This window comes from Giraffa tippelskirchi, chromosome X (genome assembly GCF_054371585.1).
Source record: "Giraffa tippelskirchi isolate mGirTip1 chromosome X, T2T-mGirTip1v1.2.pri, whole genome shotgun sequence".
In the NCBI taxonomy this organism is placed as follows: Eukaryota; Metazoa; Chordata; class Mammalia; order Artiodactyla; family Giraffidae; genus Giraffa; species Giraffa tippelskirchi.
In genome coordinates this window covers 25,259,644-25,284,508 of record NC_137289.1, presented here as the reverse complement: position 1 = coordinate 25,284,508, position 24,865 = coordinate 25,259,644, and the positions used below count along the sequence as shown (strand labels likewise).

Sequence of the window (24,865 nt, the reverse complement as noted above, 5' to 3'; positions counted from 1 at the left end):
TACTAACACAATCAAGCTATATGGTTCTGTACTGTAATAGGCTTATAATACTTTTCACACAATACATAAAAAATAAACTTAATTTTACAGTATCTTGGAGAGTACAGTTCAGTTCGGTTCACTCACTCAGTCGTGTCCGACTCTTTGCGACCCCATGAACCACAGCATGCCAGTCCTCCCTGTCCATCACCAACTCCCTGAGCCCACCCAAACCCATGTCCATCGAGTCGGTGATGCCATCCAACCATCTCATCCTCTGTCGTCCCCTTCTCCTCCTGCCCTCAATCTGTCCCAGCATCAGGGTCTTTTCCAATGAGCCAACTCTTCGCATGAGGTGGCCAAAGTATTGGAGTTTCAGCTTCAACATCAGTCCTTGCAATGAACACCCAGGACTGATCGCCTTTAGGATGGACTGGTTGGATCTCCTAGCAGTCCAAGGGACTCTCAAGAGTCTTCTCCAACACCGCAGTTCAAAAGCATCAATTCTTCAGTGCTCAGCTTTCTTTATAGTCCAACTCTCACATCCATACATGACCACTGGAAAAACCATAGCCTTGACTAGACAGACCTTTGTTGGCAAAGTAATGTCTCTGCTTTTTAATATGCTGTCCAGGTTGGTCATAACTTTCCTTCCAAGGAGTAACCGTCTTTTACTTTTATGGTTGCAATCACTATTTGCAGTGATTTTGGAGCCCAGAAAAATAAAGTCAGTCACTGTTTCCACTGTTTCCCCATCTATCTGCCATGAAGTGATGGGACCAGATGCCATGATCTTAGTTTTCTGAATGTTGAGTTTTAAGCCAACTTTTTCACTCTCCTCTTTCAGTTTCATCAAGAGGCTCTTTAGGTCTTCTTCACTTTCTGCCATAAGGGTGGTGTCATCTGCATATGTGAGGTTATTGATTTTTCTCCCAGCAATCTTGATTCCTGCTTGTGCTTCCTCCAGCCCAGCATTTCTCATGATGTACTCTGCATATAAGTTAAAGAAGCAGGGTGACAATATACAGCCTTGACGTACTCCTTTTCCTATTTGGAACCAGTCTGCTGTTCCATATCCAGTTCTAACTGTTGCTCCCTAACCTGCATACAGGTTTCTCAAGAGGCAGGTCATGTGGTCTGGTATTCCCATCTCTTTCAGAATTTTCCACTGTTTATTGTGATCCACATAGTCAAAGGCTTTGGCATAGTCAGTAAAGCAGAAATAGATGTTTTTCTGGTACTCTCTTGCTTTTTCGATGATCCATCGGATATTGGCAATTTATACTTTCACTGTGTATCACAACAAACTGTGGAAAATCTTCTCTTGATGTTTCCTTGGCACTCTTTTTCCTCTTCTGATACTCTTAATTTAATACGTTACATCATAATTTACCACTCTTCTACGTTTTTCCTAAACTACCTTTCATATTTTTCTTCTTTTTGTCTCTCTGTGCTGATTTTTTTTTTTTACAATTTCTTCAGACTTTATTTCATTTTAACAATTTTCTCATCATTTGTGTTTAACCTACTTTGTAAGGCCTCCCTCCATAGTCTTTCTAAATTATGTGGGTTAATTTTTTCATTCTACAAATTTTTTTTGTTCTCCTTTCAAATTTGTTTCAGTGGCTTCTCTGGTGGTCCAGTGGTTAAGAATCCACCCTGCAATGCAGGGGATACCATTTGAATCCCTGGTCTGGGAAGAGCCCACATACTGTGGGGCAACTAAGCCTGCAAGACACAAATACTGAGCCCATGTGCAGCAACTACTGATACCTGCATGCCCTAGAGCCCGTGCTCCACAACAAGAGAAGACACTGCAATGAGACGCCCGAGCACCACAACTAGAGTGTAGTCTCCGCTCTCCACAATCAGAGAAAGCTTGTGTGCAGCAACAAAGACCTAGCACAGTCAATAAATACATATATATTTTTAAATCTATTCAATATCTGTGAAAGTACTTTACTCAGCTTTCATAATATTAGTAACCTTTCTAATGTCTTTAAACATATTTAACATCCATATTTTATGCTCCATTCCTTATAACTTGACAATCTAAAGTGACTATGAAGCTAATATTTCTTTTCATTATTTTTGGTAAGTGGCATTCATGATAAATGTTTTCTTATATAGTTTTTAAGTTTGGATTTTTAATTTTTGTTATTTGGAACTTAGTAGTAGTTTGCTGTGGTAGTCCGCCAGAGAAGATGTGGTTTGTGTGTTGCCAATTGTCTTGGCATTTTAGAATACTTTGAACATTGAATTTAGAATGTTTTTCTTTCTAGACAAATAGTGTGAATTAAAACCCCATGCTCATGTCAGGACTGAATTACATGAAGTTTTAGTTTTCCTCTCCACCTTTCTACTAAAGGTCAAGACCAATATAAGCAAGTGTTCATCTTCCTTTGTCAAATCTATGTGTCCCCTTGTCTTTCTCTTATCCATGCGCATGAACACACACACACACACACACACACACACACACACACACACTATGACTTGGCTTTTTGATCCAGTGAAGGTCATAGGAATTGTCATTTCATTCCCACATGTGTATGCCCTATTAAATTTCAAGTTGTATTCAACAAAGGATGGGAGAAATCTCAGAGAAAACTTTAGCTTCAGTGCTCACTTGCCAACATGTATGACTGCTTTCTGATTAATCCTCACCACCATTTCACTTTCATTTTCAAAAATTTATTCATGCATTTATAATACTTTTATATTTTACCTAGCAGTTTCTCTGGTTATATTGCTAACTATGTTCTCAGAAAAGCAATGTGCCATGTGTATTTTGCAATTTATTTCATGACACTTTTATGATATCTTTATCATAATGCTTCATAGTCAATGCCAAGTCCTCTATCAAACTGTAAAAAACTGAAAATATTATCGGTAAGGCTCCATGTGATCTGTTCCTTTCATAGTTCACATGTCTTATCTTACATCAATAAGTTCTAGTCACACTGATTGTTCCTTGAGTTTTCCAACATACTCCATTATGTTCATTTAATTTATGGAAATTAATAACATCAACTTTTAAAAATTATGGAAAAGATCAATGAAACTAAGAGATGGTTCTTTGAAAAGATAGGCAAAATTGATAAATATAGCAAGACTTAAAGAAAAAAGTGAAAGTGAAAGTCACCCCGACATGTCTGTCTGACTCTTTGCGACCCCATGGACTATACAATCCATGGAATTCTCCAGGCCAAAATACTGGAGTGGGTACCCTTTCCTTTATCCAGGGGATCTTCCCAACTCAGGGATAGAACCCAGGTCTCCCACACTTCAGGCAGATTCTTTGCCAGCTGAGCCACAAGGGAAGCCCAAGAATACTGGAATGGGTAGCCTGTCCCTTCTCCAGCAGATCTTCCCAACCTAGGAATCAAACTGCGGTCTCCTGCATTGAAGGCTGATTCTTTACCAATTGAGCTAAATTGGCAGACCTCAAATAAAGTCAGAATTGAAAGAGGAGACATTACAATCAGTAACACAAAAATACAAGGGATCATAAACAATACTGTGAATCAGTACATGCTAACAAATTAGACAACCTAGAAGAACTAGATAAATTTCCAGGAACATAATCTAAGACTAAATCTTGAAGAAACAGAACATCTGAACAGACTGATTACTAGATATGGAATTGAATCAGAAAACCTCTCAACAAACGAAAGTCCAAGGACAGATGGCTTCACAGGCGAATGCTGTTAGATATTTAAAAAGAGTTAATACCTACCCTTCTCAAATTATTCCCCAAAAATGAAGAGGAAGGAACACTTTCAAAATCATTTTCTGAAGCTGGGATTACCCTAATACCAAAAGGAGACAAAAATAATACCAAAAAAAGAATATTGCAGGCCTGTAACTTTGGCCTTGGAGTACAGAATGAAGCAGGGAAAAGGCTAATGGAGTTTTGCCACGAGAACGCACTGGTAATAGTAAACACCCTATTCCAACAACACAAGAGAAGACTCTACACGTGGACATCACCAGATGGTCAACACGGAAATCAGATTGATTATATTCTTTGCAGCCAAAGATGGAGAAGCTCTATACGGTCAGCAAAAACAAGACCGGGAGCAGACTGTGGCTCGGATCATGAACTGCGTATTGCCAAATTCAGACTTACATTGAAGAAAGTAGGGAAAACCACTAGACCATTCAGGTATGACCTAGATCAAATCCCTTAGGAGTATACAGTGGAAGTGACAAACAGATTTAAGGGACTAGACCTGATAGACAGAGTGCCTGATGAACTATGGACAGAGGTTCGTGACATTGTACAGGAGACAGGGATCAAGAAAATCCCCATGGAGAAGAAATGCAAAAAAGCAAAATGGCTGTCTGAGGAGGCCTTATAGATAGCTGGGAAGAGAAGCGAAGCGAAAAGCAAAGGAGAAAAGGAAAGATATTCCCATCTGAATGCAGAGTTCCAAAGAATAGCAAGGAGAGATAAGAAAGCCTTCCTCAGTGATCAGTGCAAGGAAGTAGAGGAAAACAACAGATTGGGAAAGACTAGAGCTCTCTTCAAGAAAATTAGAGATACCAAAGGAACATTTCATGCAAAGATAGGCTCAATAAAGGACAGAAATGGTACGGACCTAACAGAAGCAGAAGATATTAAGAAGAGGTGGCAAGAATACACAGAAGAACTGTACAAAAAAGATCTTCATGACCCAGATAATCACGATGGTGTGATCACTGACTTAGAGCCAGATATCCTGGAATGTGAAGTCAAGTGGGCCTTAGAAAGCATCACTATGAATAAAGCTAGTGGAGGTGATGGAATTCCAGTTCAGCTATTTCAAATCCTGAAAGATGATGCTGTGAAAGTGCTGCACTCGATATGCCAGCAAATCTGGAAAACTTAGCAGTGGCCACAGGACTGGAAGAGGTCAGTCTTCGTTCCAATCCCAAAGAAAGGCAATGCCAAAGAATGCTCAAACTACCGCACAATTGCACTCATCTCACATGCTAGTAAAGTAATGCTCAAAATTCTCCAAGCCAGGCTTCAGCAATACGTGAACCGTGAACTTCCAGATGTTCAAGCTGGTTATAGAAAAGGCAGAGGAACCAGAGATCAAATTGCCAATATCCGCTGGATCATCGAAAAAGCAAGAGAGTTCCAGAAAAACATCTATTTCTGCTTTATTAACTATGCCAAAGCCTTTGACTGTATGGATCACAATAAACTGTGGAAAATTCTGAAAGAGATGGGAATACCAGACCATCTGACCTGTCTCTTGAGAAACCTGTATGCAGGTCAGGAAGCAACAGTTAGAACTGGACATGGAACAACAGACTGGTTCCAAATAGGAAAAGGAGTACATCAAGGCTGTATATTGTCACCCTGCTTATTTAACTTCTATGCAGAGTACATCACGAGAAACGCTGGGCTGGAAGAAACACAAGCTGGAATCAAGATTGCCGGGAGAAATGTCAATAACCTCAGATATGCGGATGATACCACCCTTATGGCAGAAAGTGAAGAAGAACTAAAGAGCCTCTTGATGAAGGTGAAAGAGGAGAGTGAAAAAGTTGGCTTAAAGCTCAACGTTCAGAAAACTAAGATCATGGCATCTGGTCCCATCACTTCATGGGAAATAGATGGGGAAACAGTGGAAACAGTGTCAGACTTTATTTTTGGGGGCTCCAAAATCACTGCTGATGGTGGTTGCAGCCATGAAATTAAAAGACGCTTACTCCTTGGAAGGAAGGTTATGGCCAACCTGGATAGCATATTTAAAAGCAGAGACATTACTTTGCCAACAAAGGTCCGTCTAGTCAAGGCTATGGTTTTTCCAGTGGTCATGTATGGATGTGAGAGTTGGACGGTGAAGAAAGCTGAATGCCACAGAATTGATGCTTTTGAACTGTGGTATTGGAGAAGACTCTTGAGAGTCCCTTGGACTGCAAGGAGAGCCAATCAATCCATCCTAAAAGAGATCAATCCTGGGTGTTCATTGGAAGGTCTGATGTTGAAGCTGAAATTCCAATACTTTGGCCACCTCATGTGAAGAGTTGACTCATTGGAAAAGACCCTAATGCTGGGTAGGATTGGGGGTGGAAGAAGAAGGGGACGACAGAGGATGAGATGGTTGGATGGCATAACCGACTCGATGGACATGGGTTTTGGTGGACTCCAGGAGTTGGTGATGGACAGAGAGGCCTGGCGTGCTGCAATTCATGGGGTCGCAAAGAGTCGGACACGACTGAGCGACTGAACTGAACTGAACTGAACTTTGATGATTTTACTGCAAAAATCCTCAACAAAATATAAGCAAACAGAATTCAACAATACATTAAAAGAATCATATAATATATGATGGTATAGACAGAAAACCTCTGAACTCCACCAAAAAATTATTAGAACTAAAAAATAAACTAAGTAAAGTTGCAGGAAGAAAAATACACAGAAATCTGTTGCATTTCTATACAGTATTAACACCTAGACTTCTCAGCTGGCACTAGAAGTAAAGAATCTGCCTGCCAATGCAGGAGAAGCAAGAGACATGTGTTCGACCCATGGGTCAGGAAGATCCCTAGGAGAATGGCTACCCACTCCAGTATTCTTTCCTGGACAGAGGAGCCTGGTGGGCTACAGTCCACAGTGCCATAAAGAGTCAAACATGACTGAGCACGTGTGCACGTGCACATGTGCACACACACACACACACCTTTCAGAAAACAAAATGAAGAAACAATACCATTTACAACTGTGTCACAAAGAATAAAATAACCAGGAATAAATTTAACCAAGAATGTGAAAGACCTGCACTCTGAAAACTCTAAGACATTGATGAAAGAAATTAAAGACAATGCAAATATATACTAGATTTGAAGAATTAATACTGTTAAAGGGCCCAAACTACCTAAAGCAATCTACAGATTCAATTCAATCCCCATCAAAATTCCAATAGCATTTTTCACAGAACTAGAAAATCTTAAAATATGTATAGAACCACAAAAGACCTCAAACAGCCAAAGAAATCCTGAGAAAGAACGAAGTTGGAAATATCATGCACCCTGATTTTGATTTATACTATGAAGCTATATTAATCAAAACAGTATGGCACTGGCACAAAAACAGACACACAGATCAATGGAAAAGAATAGACAGCCTAGAAGTAAACCCACATCTTATGGTCAATTATTCTGCAAAAAAGGAGGCAAGAATAACAATGGGGGAAAGACAGTCTCATTAATAAATGGTGCTGGATGTTTTTATAGTACCTTAGAACTTAAAGAGGGTGACTGAAGAAGTGGCAAGTCTTTTTAGGCCTAGGCTCTGGGATTTTCTGTATTAGTTTTCTATTACTCTTATAACACATTATCACAAAATGAGAGACTTAAACCAGCATATTTATGGGAAGAGAGGTGCGCAGTGAAGATTAAGGAAATTCACTGTGTATTTTTAACTTCCTGGGATTATTGCAATTAAATCATCTAGTTTGATTCTATTTGTAATTGGAAATATATGGCACAAAACCAAATTTTCTAAAGCTAGAAGTCGATAGAATTATCTGGAGAATTACTAAGTTACAAAGCTAATTCTCTCTTTAAACTATAGCTATGATCACAGAAACAGATTTTTGGTTTATATAGAAGTAAAACTTCAAGAAACTTTGTGTAAGGCAATTTAATGAGTCAACATATTAAGATGAAAACAGGATCTGTCTATTATAGAGCCAACACTAAGGTTTGTGAGCAAATGCTCAACTTGGGACAGCTTTATTCCATTCCATTCCATTTCATATATTCTGAATGAGCCATTCTTCTTCTTTGATCTGCTATATCTCCCTCCTGTGATTGTTGTTTGTTATGAGTCTGCTACCAAAAACGCATTTCTTGTTTTATCCTGTCAAAGTAGCCTTTTTCTCCAAAGAGGATATATGAAGACAAATTAGAAAAGAATGTTTTCTTTGATGCCCAAGTGCTTCTGAAGTTTTCACAGAAATACAACTTTCACCCAACACTTACTTTTTAACTTCTATTGAGTGTATTAAAATATCATTACTTCTGCTTTAAACTAGAAATACTTAGTCACATAGTAATATGGTGTTTTCCAAGCTTAACATCTCAAATTTAATACACTACTTTTACTCCTTTTAAAGTGTTATAGTTAAATATAAGCAACTATTAACTATAGGATAATAATTTGAAAAATCATTAATTTTTTATAAACTTAACCTGGTTGAATTCATATTTTTACCAAGGGATATACATATATACCTAAATATTGAGACTATAACAGAATTCCAAGGATGTCTGAATGTGTAAACTACAGAGTTATACAAACATTTTCAGATACATAACATTCAATGATTAGCAATTTCTACTGAGTCAAATTTACTTCTTGTTTTTGGATCAGAAGTTATGACAACCTGGGATTTAAGTTTCTATTATTTTGTTATTTAAATAAATATTTCCATGATATTACACTGTTTGGAATACAGTTTGCTGTACATTTTTGGTAGTTACTTCTTTTAGGTTACCAAAATTCACTTCAATATCTATGTTTACAAAATTTGTTTTAAATGTTTAGAATTGCATTTTCTAACTTTTAACTATCCATTTTTCTCAATTTTGTTAATCCCAGATTATAAAAGAGCACAGTGGTGCAGCAGCTCAGATGTGACAATATTCTTCCTTGCATGGATTGTCTTACCAGCAGGATATATCCCTTTTAGATACTTTGGAGGCCAAATGACTATAGTAAATAAAGCATGCTGCATCTGATCCTGTACTTTGTACCTCTGTACCTCCATAAAAGTCTGTCTGAAATAAGTGAATGAAAACTTATAACTTTTATTGTGTTTGTGTGTGTGGATGTGCATGCATGCAAGCGCACACTCATGATGGTGGTAGTCTTTCCCATACATCTATATCCTTCCTGAAATGCTGGAAATGGCGGGGGGAAAGTTTTTGTCTTTCATTCTTTTCATTGCAAATACTAAAGATAATATCAAGTTAGTACAAATAGAGAGCTATTGTGAGAATGATTATGAATAAAGGGGCATCTTATAAAAATGTAAGATAATGAGCCTTTACAGTATTGGCCTTTCAGAGTGATTTCTAGACTTGAGTTAGACTGTGGTTCCAAATTAATGTAGCATTAGAAAAATTTCCAGCAATTATTATAGAGCTTCACCATGATGTTCCAATAGTAATTTCTTTCAACTATACTCTGCATATCTTCCTTTTTATTTCACACTACCAATTGGCCTTCTCTGATAATTCATAATTTGTATTTCCTTACATTTTTGAACTTCACCTCATGGCACTCTGCATTTGTTCCCTCATAACCATTTAGTTACATTTTTTTTTATCACTAACTGACAGTTTCCTTCTATGTTTTATTGTTCAAGTTTCCAAAATAGGCTATGCGATTTTTTGCAGTTGACCCAAACCAAAAAATGGATTTGTCAGCTCTTGGGCCAACAGTCCCTTCTTAGTCCACCTGGCTCTGGCCAGGATGGGATGAGTGCAGGGGGACATATAAATAATGACTCTCCAGGCATCAAAGGTTTTAAATGGAGCAGTTTCCATTACAAAGAAGTGTCAGAGTGGCAGACAGTATGAGTGGCAGATATAATGCAGGCATACAACCCAAGGACGAATGCAAAGAAATAGCATGAACTTTAGAGAGTAAAATTCAAAATGAACTAAGGCATAGGAAAATGCCAAATAAAACATTGTTTCAAAGTGTTTTTATCTGCAAAATTAAGCTTTATGGCTTATCTGTCCCATACAAATTAACTTTTTGTTGTTTTTACCTGCAACAAAAAGCCTATGAATAAGAAAGAGCATGTGGTACTTGAGTCAAAATGCTCTTATGTGAGGATTCAAAAGGTGTTTCTTTTCATTATGTAAATTATTTGTTATGAATAGAGATGAGATTTGTTACTTAAATTTTATAGAATAAAAATATTTATATTAAAATCCTTATTTGTTAATTCATTTTTAACCCTGAGCTGAACAATGATTTGGTAAAATGTCATACCCTGAGTATGGAATTTATAGTATCTTTTCTAAGTCAAAATCCTCCCTTGCATTTACATAATGGCAACTGCCAAAGATTTCAAAGCACTTGACAAGTATTTCTCAACACGCCTTAATGGATTTTAAAATTAAATTAAGGAAGAGCATGTAGCATTGCACACATGCATGCTTATTCAATATTCTTTTCTCCTTGTCAGTGCCTTCTACTCTTTTTAATGTTCCTACCCTTCACATTTTTAAAATTCACCCTTGAGTATTCCTCTCATGGATAAAAATTACAATTGGATCCTATTATCTCTCTATTTATCTACCTGTCCATCTATTTTTATTTATACCCATTATGGGTACTTCCTTCCCATAGGAACCTGTCAAATTAAACAGACTATAATCAAGTTGTAAAGAGCTGACCATACTCCCATTAAAATAAAATTCAACTGGGTGCCATAGTCACTTAGTTATTTTATCTTTTAACGAGATATTTTATAGAATTGTGATATGATCTAGCAATCCCACTCCTGGGCATATATCGGGACAAAACTGTAATTCACAGAGATACATGCACCACTATGTTCATAGCAGCACTATTTATAATAGCCAAGACATGGAAACAACCTAGATGTCCAGCAACAGATGAGTGGATAAAAAAGACGTGGTATACATACACAATGGAATAGTACCCAAACATAGAAAAGAATGAAATAAAGGGCATTTTCAGCAACATGGATGGACCTAGAAATTATCATACTAAGTCAAAAAGAGAAAGACAAATACCACATGATATCACTTATATGTGGAATTGAAAATATGACACAAATGAATTTATTTACAAAACACAAACAGATTCACATAGAAGCTCTAATAATCAATGATACATTCTGTGTTTGGTCTATGTTATGTTCTTCCTTTGTGGTTGCCAAGGAGGAGAAGACGGGGGATGGATGTGGAGTTTCAGATTAGTAGATGCAAACAATTATATATACAATGGATAAACAAGAATGTCCTATTGTAAAGCACACAGAAATATATTCCATATCATGTGATAAACTATAATGGAAAAGAATATGAAAAAGGATGCATATATATATGCATAACTGAGTCACTTTGCTGTACATCAGAAATTAACACGACATTTTAAATCAACTAAACCACAATAAATATCTTATTTTAAAAGAGATATTTTACTGTTAAAATTAATTGGAATATAGAAAAATCAGTGATCTGGTTAACCCCAAAGATATCTTGGTAAACGTTACCTTAAAATTTTATTTTACCACATGCAAAGCCTCTGGAAGTTTAAGAGCATCTGAAGGTAAGTAAAAAATTATGCACTTTACTTTTATTGTTTACAACTAAAATGATTTTAAGGTGCTCTTATTAAGACCTACAACCATACTCTTTCAAATATATATATGTGTGTGTGTGTGTGTGTGTGTGTGTTTTTATGTATCTCCCACCTACAATAAAGAACCATTTGGTGGTCCAATATTTGTGCATCAGTGTTTCCTTTAGATTAATTCTTATCAGCATTCACTGCTCTTTAGAATTTCCTAGAAATTATTTTAAAAATCTCATGTTCAAGTTGCCTCTCAGACCAATTCAATCAAAATCTATGAGGTAGGAATCATATATCAGTCTTTTTTATAGAAGGACACTAAGTGAATCTAATGTGTATTCCAAGTGGACAGAGTAAGTAAAGGAAGTCTCTGCCATGTGTTGTCCCTTCTTTGTATTCTCTGTGACATTTGAAATGTCACCAAAGAGATGTACTAAGGCTTCCCAGATGGTACTAGTGATAACAAATCCATCTGCCAATGCAAGTTTGATCCCTGGGTCGGGAAGATCCCCTGGAGGAAGAAATGGCAACACACTCCAGTATTCTTGCCTTGAAAATCCCATGGGCAGAGGAGCCTGGCGGGTTACATTTCATGGAGCCACAGAGTCGGACACGACTGAGGGACTGAGCATGAGCAAAGAGATGTTCTACTTTGATTTAACCAGAGATTCTTAACACTTTCTTGGGCATTGGACCACTTTGGTAATCTGGTGAATCCCATGGATCCCTTTTAAGAATAATATTTTTTTATAGGCAGCACTTAAGACTTGAAAAGGTGCTGATAATCAATGATACAGCCTTTGTTTGGTTTATGCTACGTTCCTCCTTTGTGTGGGAACAATTCACATTAACTTGCCTATGCTGAGTAAATTTGAAAGTGCCATTTGAGAATTCAGGGAATGAACACACTGCAAAGATCACCTGAATTAAGCTAAAAAGCAAAGGTCTGAAGAAATGTCTGACATATAAACTCTTGTTCACGTCTTAAACACAACATCACAGAGCCAAAAAATGTGTTGAATTTCGTGTGTCTAGGCAGAGAAAGGTTGTTATTTCTAGGGGATGTATATATTATTTTTCAGTCATTTTCTGAAATGACTGTGCCTCCACTGATAGATCACATCAGAGATATTCTTTGAAGCTTTAAGAATAAGTGAGAATTTATGTGAAAAACATTTCTCTGGCCCACAAGCGTGCACGTGTATGTGTATGTGAGCGCCATGTTGGCGATTCTTGGAATGATTTCCCTCCCCCACTTTCCAGAGCTCAGCTGAGCAGGTGTTCAGGCTTTATCTGTTTCAGAAAGTAACAGCTATTACTCCCTCATCCCCGCCTCCCAAGAACCAGTTTTCCAGCTTCCAGAAAAATGGCCACTCCTCCCTCCCACCCACCGCAATTTCCCAAGGAAGGAAAATCTTATTTCAAACCACTTGTAGAGACTGGTGGTTTCTAAGCCCAGCCAATCCACTCACACTCTTCAACGTTGTAGTAATGTTAGCAGCTCTTTGCAGGAAACTGCTCTCAGCAGGAGGCTCCCTTTTTCTTATCACTTTAGCAAAGCTGTATCTTAACTACATTTTAAACCAGGCAACCCAATGCTCTACTCATCTCCTGCCCAAGCACATCTTTGCAATCTTTTAATCACACAATAAGAGTGTCCCAGGTGACGGCAGTGGTAAGGAGTTCGCATGCCAATTAAGAAGACACAAGAGATGTGGGTTCGATCCCTGGGTGGGGAAGATCTTCTGGAGAAGGAAATGGCAACCCACTCCAGTATTCTTGCCTGGGAAATCCAATGGACAGAGGAACCTAGCAGGCTACATTACAAGGGGTCCCAAAGAGTTGGACACGACTGAGCATGAATCACAAAATACCTTGTCTAACTTGTTGGATCTTTCCGTAAAAAAGTAGAAATGAACACATAATTAACAGATGACCAGACCTCTTCCCTAGCTTCCCCTTCAGTAACCTAAACAAATTATGTGACCAAACTGTGTGAACCAGATAATGTCTAGAACATCACAAGGAGCTGACAAGCCTGCAGAGAGGGGTCGGGACAACTCTGATCCCCTATTCCAATGATGGACTGAGATTACTTCCCTGTTTCTCTTTAAAACCTTTCATGGTGAGCAGAAGCTTCACAGGTGGTTTTTCAGGAGAGGATGTGTCCACCACCTCCCCAGATTGCTGGTTTTGTGATTAAAAGCACCTTTGCTTTTTATCAACATCCGCAAGTAATGATTTGGTAAGCAGGGAGCAGTGGAACCCCATTTACTTGGTAACACAGCTGCTCCTAATTATTGTATCTGGGACCACATGGGGTACCCAGCAAGCACAGGGATTTCCATTGGAACTCTTCTTTTCGCTCTCTGTGGGTTTTATTATCTGGGCTGTCCCTGGGTTGGCTGCCTTCACCATTTGCACATGCACAGGGAGGTGGCTACCCTCTGTGCCATGGCTGCCGGGCCAGCGCACAGGGCCAGGGAGGTCCCAACGCGTCTGGGGGAAGACCTCGCCCAGGAAGCTTTTTAAGACAGCCATTCCACTGGCACGCCTAAGAGAAAACCTTGTCCAACCACCAGCCTACCACAAGCTCAGCTCTTCTGAAAGTGCTATCTTAGAGATGCTGCGCACGAATTTGCGAGAAAGTTTTTTGAGTTCACGTCTTTGCTGATTTCTAAATACCATTTCAGATATGGAATTTGGAAAACCCGACCGCCACCGTAAACAAGTGGTGACTTGAGGAGATGCTAAAATCCACCCCGTCCCAAACTCCAAGCCCCACGGCTAGCCTCATGCGCAGTCAACTAGAGTTGGCTTCTACTCCTCCCCCCAAGCTTTCCCAGGAGCAGAGGACCAGCGGACCCGAAGAGAAGGGTGGCAAAAGTAACAAAAGAGACATTTAAGTACCTCTGAGCCACCGTAAGGCTGGGAGACCCTGGAGTTGAGGCCCCTATGGACGGAAGGATCCGGCTTTTGCCTCTCCAGCTGCCAGCAGGGTTCGGCCGCAGGGGCTGGAAAACAAAAGCCCCTTGGTCACGTAGGGTATGCACGTCGTGTAGGTTACGCACGTTACGCACGTTACGCACGTTATGTAACATGGTGCACGGGCTGCTGGGCTGGAGCACGGGGGAGGGAGGGGCCCACACAGACATGGCAGCTGTGCACCTAGAAACCCCAGCCACAAGACCTGGCCTGGAGCTGGGGACAAAACCCTGTAAATGTCCAAGATCCACTGTGTCCCCCACTAAGCACTTGCTGGGTGGTTACCCTGGAGAAGCCAAGATCCAAGTCGGAGAAACAGCCAAGACACACCTATGGTGAGCTGCCGGCCCCCCTCGGCTGACCCTCAGGTAGCTCTCCTTGCACCTCAGGCTGCCTGAAAGCCTCGATGGGAAGCTGCCTACGGTCGGTGCTGGGCAGACTTTCTCTCGGAGGTGTTTGCTAACCGCCCTTGGAGTAGAAGGCCCGGCTCTGCAGCTCTGAGGCCAGGCAGGGTGGGAGCGGGCCCCAGGACACAGAAGGTCCCTGAGCGAAAAGAAGAAGGAAGTTTTCCTGGGGACCAGAGAGGAGTCATTGTGCCAGTGTTGGACTTCTTGCCGAGAGCACATTTGTCTGAGTGCATGCGCCCATGCCTGTGTATGTCTGTGTGAGAGGGCAAGAATAATATATAAATGCATAAAATAAAATACACGGAATGACAATGGAAGATAACTATTGACATAACTATCAAAATATTAAAAATTGTGATATAATGATATACATATATAGCAATTAACTTGCTTGAAAACATATAACAATGAATCCACTAAAGTAAGTCCCCTACATACAAGAGTGAGTTCCATTCCAAGGGTGACTTCATAAGTCCAACTTGTTCATAAGAAAAACAAAGCCTAGGTACCCTACTAACACAATCAAGCTATATGGTTCTGTACTGTAATAGGCTTATAATACTTTTCACACAATACATAAAAAATAAACTTAATTTTACAATATCTTGGAGAGTACAGTTCAGTTCGGTTCACTCACTCAGTCGTGTCCGACTCTTTGCGACCCCATGAACCACAGCATGCCAGTCCTCCCTGTCCATCACCAACTCCCTGAGTCCACCCAAACCCATGTCCATCGAGTCGGTGATGCCATCCAACCATCTCATCCTCTGTCGTCCCCTTCTCCTCCTGCCCTCAATCTGTCCCAGCATCAGAGTCTTTTCCAATGAGCCAACTATTCGCATGAGGTGGCCAAAGTATTGGAGTTTCAGCTTCAACATCAGTCCTTGCAGTGAACACCCAGGACTGATCGCCTTTAGGATGGACTGGTTGGATCTCCTAGCAGTCCAAGGGACTCTCAAGAGTCTTCTCCAACACCGCAGTTCAAAAGCATCAATTCTTCAGTGCTCAGCTTTCTTTATAGTCCAACTCTCACATCCATACATGACCACTGGAAAAACCATAGCCTTGACTAGACAGACCTTTGTTGGCAAAGTAATGTCTCTGCTTTTTAATATGCTGTCCAGGTTGGTCATAACTTTCCTTCCAAGGAGTAACCGTCTTTTACTTTCATGGTTGCAATCACTATTTGCAGTGATTTTGGAGCCCAGAAAAATAAAGTCAGCCACTGTTTCCACTGTTTCCCCATCTATCTGCCATGAAGTGATGGGACCAGATGCCATGATCTTAGTTTTCTGAATGTTGAACTTTAAGCCAACTTTTTCACTCTCTTCTTTCAGTTTCATCAAGAGGCTCTTTAGGTCTTCTTCACTTTCTGCCATAAGGGTGGTGTCATCTGCATATGTGAGGTTATTGATATTTCTCCCAGCAATCTTGATTCCTGCTTGTGCTTCCTCCAGCCCAGCGTTTCTCATGATGTACTCTGCATATAATTTAAAGAAGCAGGGTGACAATATACAACCTTGACGTACTCCTTTTCCTATTTGGAACCAGTCTGTTGTTCCATATCCAGTTCTAACTGTTGCTCCCTGACCTGCATACAGTTTTCTCAAGAGGCAGGTCATGTGGTCTGGTATTCCCATCTCTTTCAGAATTTTCCACTGTTTATTGTGATCCACATAGTCAAAGGCTTTGGCATAGTCAGTAAAGCAGAAATAGATGTTTTTCTGGTACTCTCTTGCTTTTTTGATGATCCATCGGATGTTGGCAATTCATACTTTGACTCTGTGGATCACAACAATCTGTGGAAAACTCTTAAAGAAATGGGAATACCAGACAACCTGACCTGGCTCCTGAGAAATCTGTATGCAGGTCAAGAAGCAACCATTACAACTTGACATGGAACAATGGACTGGTTCCAAATTGGGAAAGGATTATGTCAGGGCTGTATATTGTCACCCTCCCTATTTAACTTTTATGCAGAGTACATCTTGCAAAATGCCAGGCAGGATGAAGCAAAAGCTGGAATCAAGATTGCCGGGAGAAGTATGAATAACCTGAGATATGCAGATGACATGACCCTTATGGCAGAAAGGGAAGAGGAACTAAAGAGCCTCTCTGATGAAGGTGAAAGACGAGAGTAAAAAAGTTGGCTTAAAATTCAACTTTCAGAAAACGAAGATCATGGCATCCGGTCCCATCACTTCATGGCAAATAGATGGGGAAACAATGGAAACAGTGAGCGATTTTATTTTCTTGGGCTCCAAAATCATTGCAGATGGTGACTGTAGCCGTGAAATTAAAAGACACTTGCTCCTTGGAAGCAAAGCTATGGCCAACCTAGATAGCATATTAAAAAGCAGAGCCATTATTTTGCCAACAAAGTCCATCTAATCAAAGCTATGGTTTTTCCAATAGTCATTTACCAATGTGAGGGTTGGACTATAAAGTAAGCTGGGTGCCAAAGAATTGATGCTTTTGAACTGTGGTGTTGAAGACTTGTGAGATTTCCTTGGACTGCAAGGAGATCCAACCAGTCAATCTTAAAGGAAGTAAGTTCTGAATATTCATTGGAAGGACTGATGCTGAAGCTGAAACTCCAATACTTTGGCCACCTGATGCGAAGAACTGACTCACTGGAAAAGATCCTGATGCTGGGACATATTGAAGGTGGGAGGAGAAAGGGATTACAGAGGATGAGATGGTTGGATGGCATCACCGACTCGATGGATATGAGTTTGAGCAAGCTTTGGGAGTTGGTGACGGACAGGGAAGCCTGGCAAGTGCAGTCCATGGGGTCGCAAAGAGTTGGACACAACTGAGTGACTGAACTGAACTGATAGTATAACAGCTGGCATACAGGGGCTGGCATCAAGTGAACAGGCAAGAAGAGTTGCTGAATGGAGGCCAGAGAGGAGATGGGAGATGGTAGAGCTAAAGGATGGTCAGCAATAGGAGACAGAAGGCAAGCTGCAATTTCACTGGCACCTGATGTTCATGGCATATGTTCTGGTTCTTTGCTGGATTGAATTCTATCTACCCTCTTAAAAAAACAAGTGATAACTGGGCAGTAGCTCTTTTTTGCTCATCATAGATGACGTGGTAGCACTGGACTGCATTCTGAACGGCTGCTGCAACCCTCATTAACCATTCTACATTTGGGTCCTGTGCCTCAAAAATTAACAGTGCCTCCTCAAATAAAGAAAAGCCCCTTGCCATTTCCTGTGTCGTGATTCTCTTTGGTTCTTCAGTTACTTCTTCCTCTTCTCTCTCTTCACCCTTTCTCTGGGCCTCCAGTTCCATCATGTCTTCACTAGCAAGCTCCTTCTTTGCACAGTAACCATGCTGTATAATAAAGTACACAAAATCCCAACCACTTGTAGAGGGTACATGCACATAACAATGTATGCCAGACACGTGAACTAACTTACATAACTGAACATGCAAACATACATTCACATCTTTGAAAGTTCGCAACTTGAAGGTTCGTATTGTAGGGGACTTACTGTATCAGAATTTTTAATAAGTGATGAATATCAGTGGTATTTATCTACAACAACTACAATGAACGTGAACAATATCCACCTTTCTGTCACTAAGGCAATCCTAGTCCTAATAATGTGTTAGACTGTTGTCAATTTTTACAATAGAAGAAAATGCTATTTTTCAGTGAATTTGCAGAGAAAATGGAGATGTTATTTGTTCCTACCACCCAAGTTTATGAACATTCTGAATTTTATAAGAGGTCTGTGAACCCTAAATAAGAACCCCTGGTGAAAGGCGTTTTCTTTGATAAACTTCAAATGTGTCTCATTTGCTATCACAAATAACATGTTAACACAGAAACTGACATATAATTTTTAATCTAATTTGAGGTGGAGGACCTTATATCTATGAGAAATAGAAAATTACTTTTAAACAGCAAAAACGCTTAAATTATACAACTTTATCTACAGCAAACAGATGTTGGCAGAAACTTTTATTGGTTGGCTTTAAGGTACAATCAGGTGACATGATAACAAAGAAATTAAGAATTGAATGAGAAGTCAAGGATGGAAAGCAAGTTGACAAGACAATGAAAATGAAACTGATTTACAACTTTTGTTAAGGGTTGGTTGGACCAAGTCAAAGTCATTTATTCTAGCAATTATGGCATAGTGTGTGAACACAGAATGGAGCTAGTTACAAAGGGGAAGTTCAGGGAAAACATCATACATTTATATCCACTCTATATTAGAGGTTAGGAAAAGAAAAAGATAGATGGTAGAAGAAAGAATTGAGTGTGTTAATGAAACAGAGCAAGACACTATGGTCCATGCCCGCGCCCTCCCCCCCTCCACCATATCCTCAGCCTGCCTTTTGTTTGCAGAAAAACTTTAGCCAAAGAATAGGTTTAATCAGAGAAAAGAGAAAATGCAGAAACAAAGGAAAACAAAGGAGACCAAATAATAGTTTAGTCAGTAAGCATAGTCAACGACCTTTAGTTCCTTCTCAAGGGCTATAGATAATATTCTGAGCCATATCCTGAGCTTTCTTATAGATATTGAAACCTTCAGCATGTGGAAGAAGTTAACTACATGATGATCAGACTGTAGCCATAACAAAAGTAGCCATAGTTCTGAGAATTGGCCTCAAAGACATAGGAACAAACCACCCCTGGAACTAGAGATTAACTGTACCTTAAGCAATCAAGATGATGTTGGTCATACCACCACATGACCAATTTCAAGTTGACTGTCAGAGCTGACTGTACTGTTTCTGCATGTACTCCTTAACCCCCCTCCCTCCATCTATAAAAGCTCTTGCCCACAGATTGGAGAAGGCAATGGCAACCCACTCCAGTACTCTTGCCTGGAAAATCCCATGGATGAAGGAGCCTGGTGGGCTGCCGTCTATGGGGTCGCACAGAGTCAGACACGACTGAGCACTTCACTTTCACTTTTCACTTTCATGCATTGGAGAAAGAAACGGCAACCCACTGCAGTATTCTTGCCTGGAAAATCCCAGGGACAGCGGAGCCTGGTGGGCTGTCGTCTATGGGGTCGCACAGAGTTGGACACGACTGAAGTGACTTAGCAGCAGCAGCAGCCCATATATTGTTAGTGTGGGAGATGTCGGCCTTTGGATAGGAGTCCCCGCTCCCCTGCCCACTATGCTGGCATTTGAAATAAAGCAAACTTTCCTTTCCATCATCCTTGCCTCTTTATTGGCTTTTGATCAGAGAGCAGCCTGACCCCCTCCTTTTGGTTACAGTAATACTTACATTAAGCAATAAACTTAAATTCCTTTGAGTTACTTTTTACTCCACTCTTTGGATTAGGTTTTGAACAGGAATTGTGAAGTGCTAAGTGTAAATCTTTTGTTGCATGCTTCAAAGAGCAGCTTCCTCTTAAACATGGTTTAATGCCCTCTGCAGCTATTATTTGTCTTTCTATGACTTCAGGGCCAGGAGCAAAGACTCGCATGTCTGGCTTTAGTATTTCACAGATATGTCAACATATTTTCATTAATTCACAGGTTTATTAAGATCTTACAGAATTTAGAGGCTAGTTGAATAGGGACAGTCACTGCTATTCTCTAAGTCTATTTTTATTTGAGTCATTTAGAGGTATATTACCAACTTAATGTGTTTCTATGCAAAAATGCATGAATGACTTGTGTTTAAGTAGAGATAATGTAGGCTGGCTAGAATGATGTTGCTGATTGACTGATTAGCGAGTATAAGATTGAAGAGCATGACAAATGGAAATTCCAGATAAACTGAGGTTATGCTGAGTATTTTTTGGATAGCTTATTGGCATACCCAAAAGTCCCTTTTCTGTTTGTCCATTTCTGTTCCCCTCTAACCTTAAAAGAGCCAATTATAGGAATGAGGTCACTAAGCCATTGAAACTAACTCTGGACTTATGTTCTCCTGAATACACACCATGTGTTGTCTAACCTGTTGATTCTTTTCCTAGATAAAATGAAAGAATAGAGAATTAAGCAGTTTAAAAATGATTAGCTCTTGAATCTCCCTCCCACCTCCTGCCCATTCCCAGCCCTCTAGATTATTACAGAGCCCCAGTTTGAGTTCCTGTGTCGGAGGGGACATACATACACCTATGGTTAACTCATGTTGATGTATGACAGAAATCAAACCAATATTGCAAACTAATCATCAACCAATCAAAAATAAATATTTTTTTTTTAAAAATGACTAGCTATCTAGTGACTGCAACAGCCCCACTAAGGAATCCTACAAGGCAGATCATGCAGACAAGATAACATCTGAAGAGAGAATCAGTCAGTCTGCACACAATGGAGAGGATGCAGAACCCAACCTCCTGCCTTAATGATTCACTGAGAGTCTTCCTTCTACTTTTCATTTCACAAACTGTCATGGCTGAGCAGAATCTTTGGAATTGGTCTTTGCACATGAGTCCACCTTCTCCCCAGATTGCCGGTTTCTGATTAAAGCACCTTTCTTTTCTACTGACACTTGAGTGGCAAGCAGCTGAACCTGGGTTCAGTTACAAATCAATCTTTTAGCAAAATCATATTGAATACCAGCTTTGTGAGTTGGTATTTATTTCATTTCTTTTAGTCCTCTAAAATTGTATACAACTTCTCAGAATATATGAAATACCCCTAAAATAAGAGCAAGAAGAAAATTTATTGGCCATTGGGTGATATTCTGTTACACTCAATAATTGTATTTCATGCCACTTCATTATCTCTGTAATGGACAGGCTACCCCAAATTCTAGAGGTATTATGTAAAAATGTTAATAATTGTACAGAATTTATTGTTTTTATTAAAATGTATCATTTTAAATAAGAAAGATGTCTGACTCTGTATTTATCATTCTAAAGCACATTGCTAATTTTTTAGTTCAGTTCCATACAACTTCACTAGTTAATTCTACCAAATGTTTGAAGAGAAAAAACAGCCTTTGGGAACTCTTTCACAAAATAGAGGTGAGGAGAATATTTCCTAATTCATTCTACAGGGCCACTAATTGCCTGATACCATAATAGGAAAAGGAAACCAAAGACCAATGTCCCTTTGAATTGCAAAATCCTCAAGAAAATGCTAGCAAACAAAATTAAGGATATGAAAAAGGCTTTACACCATGAACAATTGGGATTAACCAAGAAATGCAAGAGTAGTTCAACATACAAAGCAAAATCAATGTAATATACTATATTAATAGAACAAATTTAAAAATCATCTCAAAAGACACACAAAAATGCATTTGACAAGATTCTAAACATTTAAATTATAAAAAACACTTAAAACATTGTGAATAGAAAGGTACTTTTTTAACCTCACAAGGGGCATCTATAAAAAACAGCTAACATCATACTCAATGGAGAAAGACTGAAATATATCTCCCTAAGGTCAGAAAAATGGACAGTGTCCACTTTTGCCACTTCTGTTCAACATTTTACTGGAAGTTCTAGCCAAAGCCATAAAGTAAGAACATGAAAAATAAGATTCAGATCAAAAATAAATAAACTTGTCTTTTCACAGAAGGAATGATCTTATATATAGAAAACTCTAAAGATCACGCACAATGTAGTAGATATAATAAACAATTTCAACAAAGCTATGGGATACAGGAAGAATATACACAAATCAGTTATATTTGCACACAATACCAATGAACAATCAAAAAGAAAAAAACCTATATAATCACATATTTTTAAAAAATATACTTTAAAAAGTTTAAGGGCAAGAATTTTCCACTACAAACAACAAAGTCCTAAATAAATATAAAGATAGTGTATGTTCATGGACTGGGAGATTTAACGTTATTAAGATGTCAATAAAGGGACTTCCCTGGTGGTCCAGTAGCCAAGACTCTGTGCTCCCAGTGCAGGGGGTCCAGCTTCAACCCATGGACAGGGAATTAGATCTTGCATGCTGCAACTAGGAGTTCACATGCCACAACTAAAAAAAAACAGCCCACATGCTACCACTAAGACCTGGAGCAGTCAAATAAATAAATATTTTTAAAAATATTTCAATACAGCTGAAAGCAATATAAAAATTTATTAAAATTCCTATATAAATGCCAGCTGAACTTTTTGCAGCAACAGAGAATCTAATCTTAAATTCACTGGGAATTTCAAGGTCTTTTATAGGCAAAACCATCTTAAAAAATAAAAAAGAACAAAGTCTATCCCCTCTATTTACCATTCTACACACAGCACCCAAAGTTGCTTCTATGAAATACATATCATATTGCTATTTTACACAGAAGCCCCACTGCATTACAATTTAACTCAGAACAAAACACAAAGGTTGTGTTTTTGTGTTTAGTGTCCTACATAGTCTGGTCTTCCACTACCTCTATTTCCTGTTGTTCACTTGACTCCAGTCACTAATCTCCTTGAAATCCCTTGAATATACCTAGCCAGCTCTTCAGGGCCATTGTACATAATGCATTCTTTGCCTATAACACTTTTTCTCACATTGCTTTAGGATTTGCTCTCTTACTTCAAGTAGCTTCTCAAATGTCACCTTTTCAGAAAGGACTTTTCTATTTACTCTCTCAAAAATTGCACTCCCAATTCCCATACCTTCCATTGGCAATCTGTTTCCTTTTTCCTGCCTTATTTTTTCTTCATCATTATCTCACATATATGAAAATATTCAGTGTTTATTTATCTTCATAAAACTTAAGCTACATGAAAATGAGGACATTCTCCATTTGTTTATTGTTGTGTCACCAATGCCCAGACCAGTAAACAGCATATGTTAAGTGCTCAATAAATATTTCCGAACAAATAAATTGACATTATTAAATGAGGTGACATTTACCTCTTCATACTTTGAAAATTATTAAAATTGTACAGCTGCCACTTTCCTCATCTCCTTTCTTTGCTAACTCTTCCCCATTAATTTCCTTCTTCCTAATATAAGGTTAATATAGCTATGAAGTGTATATTTTAAAACTCTTTTAGGAATTGAAAGGAGCTTCATATTGCTGTCACTTATGACTCAGATTGAATGCTTAATATTTATTTTCTCCAACATTGGAAATATAAATATATATTTAATGATGTATATATATGTTTATATATGTACAAATATATGCATACAGTTGGCTCTCTCTACCTACAGGTTCCACAATCATGGATCCAATCAACTGTCGATCAAAATACTTTTTAAAAGTTCCAGAAAGTTCCAAAAAACAAAACTTGAAGTTGCAGTACACTGGCAAATATTTACATAGCATTTACATTGTATTTACAAATACTTACATAGCGTTTACATTGTATTAGGTATTATAAGTAATTTAGAGATGATTTAAAGTATACAGGAGAATGTGTCTAGGTTATATGTAAATACTTCACCATTTTATGCAAGAGGCTTGAGCAATCATGGACTTTGGTATTCTCGGGGAGTTCTGAAAGAATCCCCCACAGATACCAAGGGACAACTGTATGTATATACAAACACACACAGATAAAAATGTATTTCTATTTCCTCGGGTTCTAAACTTGGATACTATGGTAATGAAGCTATCTTCTGTGATTTTATGCTCATTCTTATTGGTTTACTTTGTTCAGAAAAGGGAAAGAAAAGCAAGGAAAATTGCTCAGCGGTTCCAGGTGACCTACTTAACGTGGATCAGCCATCTCATATGTCTATATCAATTAAAAGAAGCAAAACCATATGGGTAGCTTAAAAGTAAACATTTTTTCTAAGTCTCTCATTTACCATATCTGTAATCTCTATTAGCCACACAAGCAAAATTCACAGAACATTTTCTTACTTTGTAAACTTTTGTATTATTTATTCATGACATTTGTATATAAAAGGAGTGATATCCTTTCTCAATGAGATTTCACTAATCCTAGAATATACATTAATGATATGAGATAGAATTCAGTCCTGAATTCAAATAAGCGCTGACTGACCTCGCCTACTCAGCAATTTTTCATCTTCCTCTGCTCCACTTTTATTTATTCATTTATTTTTAGGTATATTTTTTATTTATTCATTTATTTTAGGAAATCTGGCCATCTCTCTCCAATTGTAATCATACATTCCATAGCTAAAATTCTGAGAATCTGATTTTTCAATGGACATTTTAAGGCTTTTAAAAGATTGAATATTGATCAGTGCCATAGCACAATTATGCTATTTTAAAGGTCTTTTAGGGATC

At 38.7% G+C, this 24,865-nt stretch overlaps 1 long non-coding RNA gene across 2 annotated transcripts in view; it reads right to left on the bottom strand.

Moving 5' to 3' along the window:
* Positions 1-24,865, bottom strand: part of LOC145536404 (uncharacterized) — a 584,758-nt gene that overhangs the window by 93,733 nt on the left and 466,160 nt on the right. The window contains exon 5 of one of the 2 annotated variants that reach the window (XR_014075827.1): positions 14,228-14,331. This is a non-coding gene — a long non-coding RNA (uncharacterized LOC145536404). Of the gene's footprint in view, positions 1-14,227; positions 14,385-24,865 lie in introns of those variants that run through there. The other variant, XR_014075826.1, reaches the window with a different exon arrangement.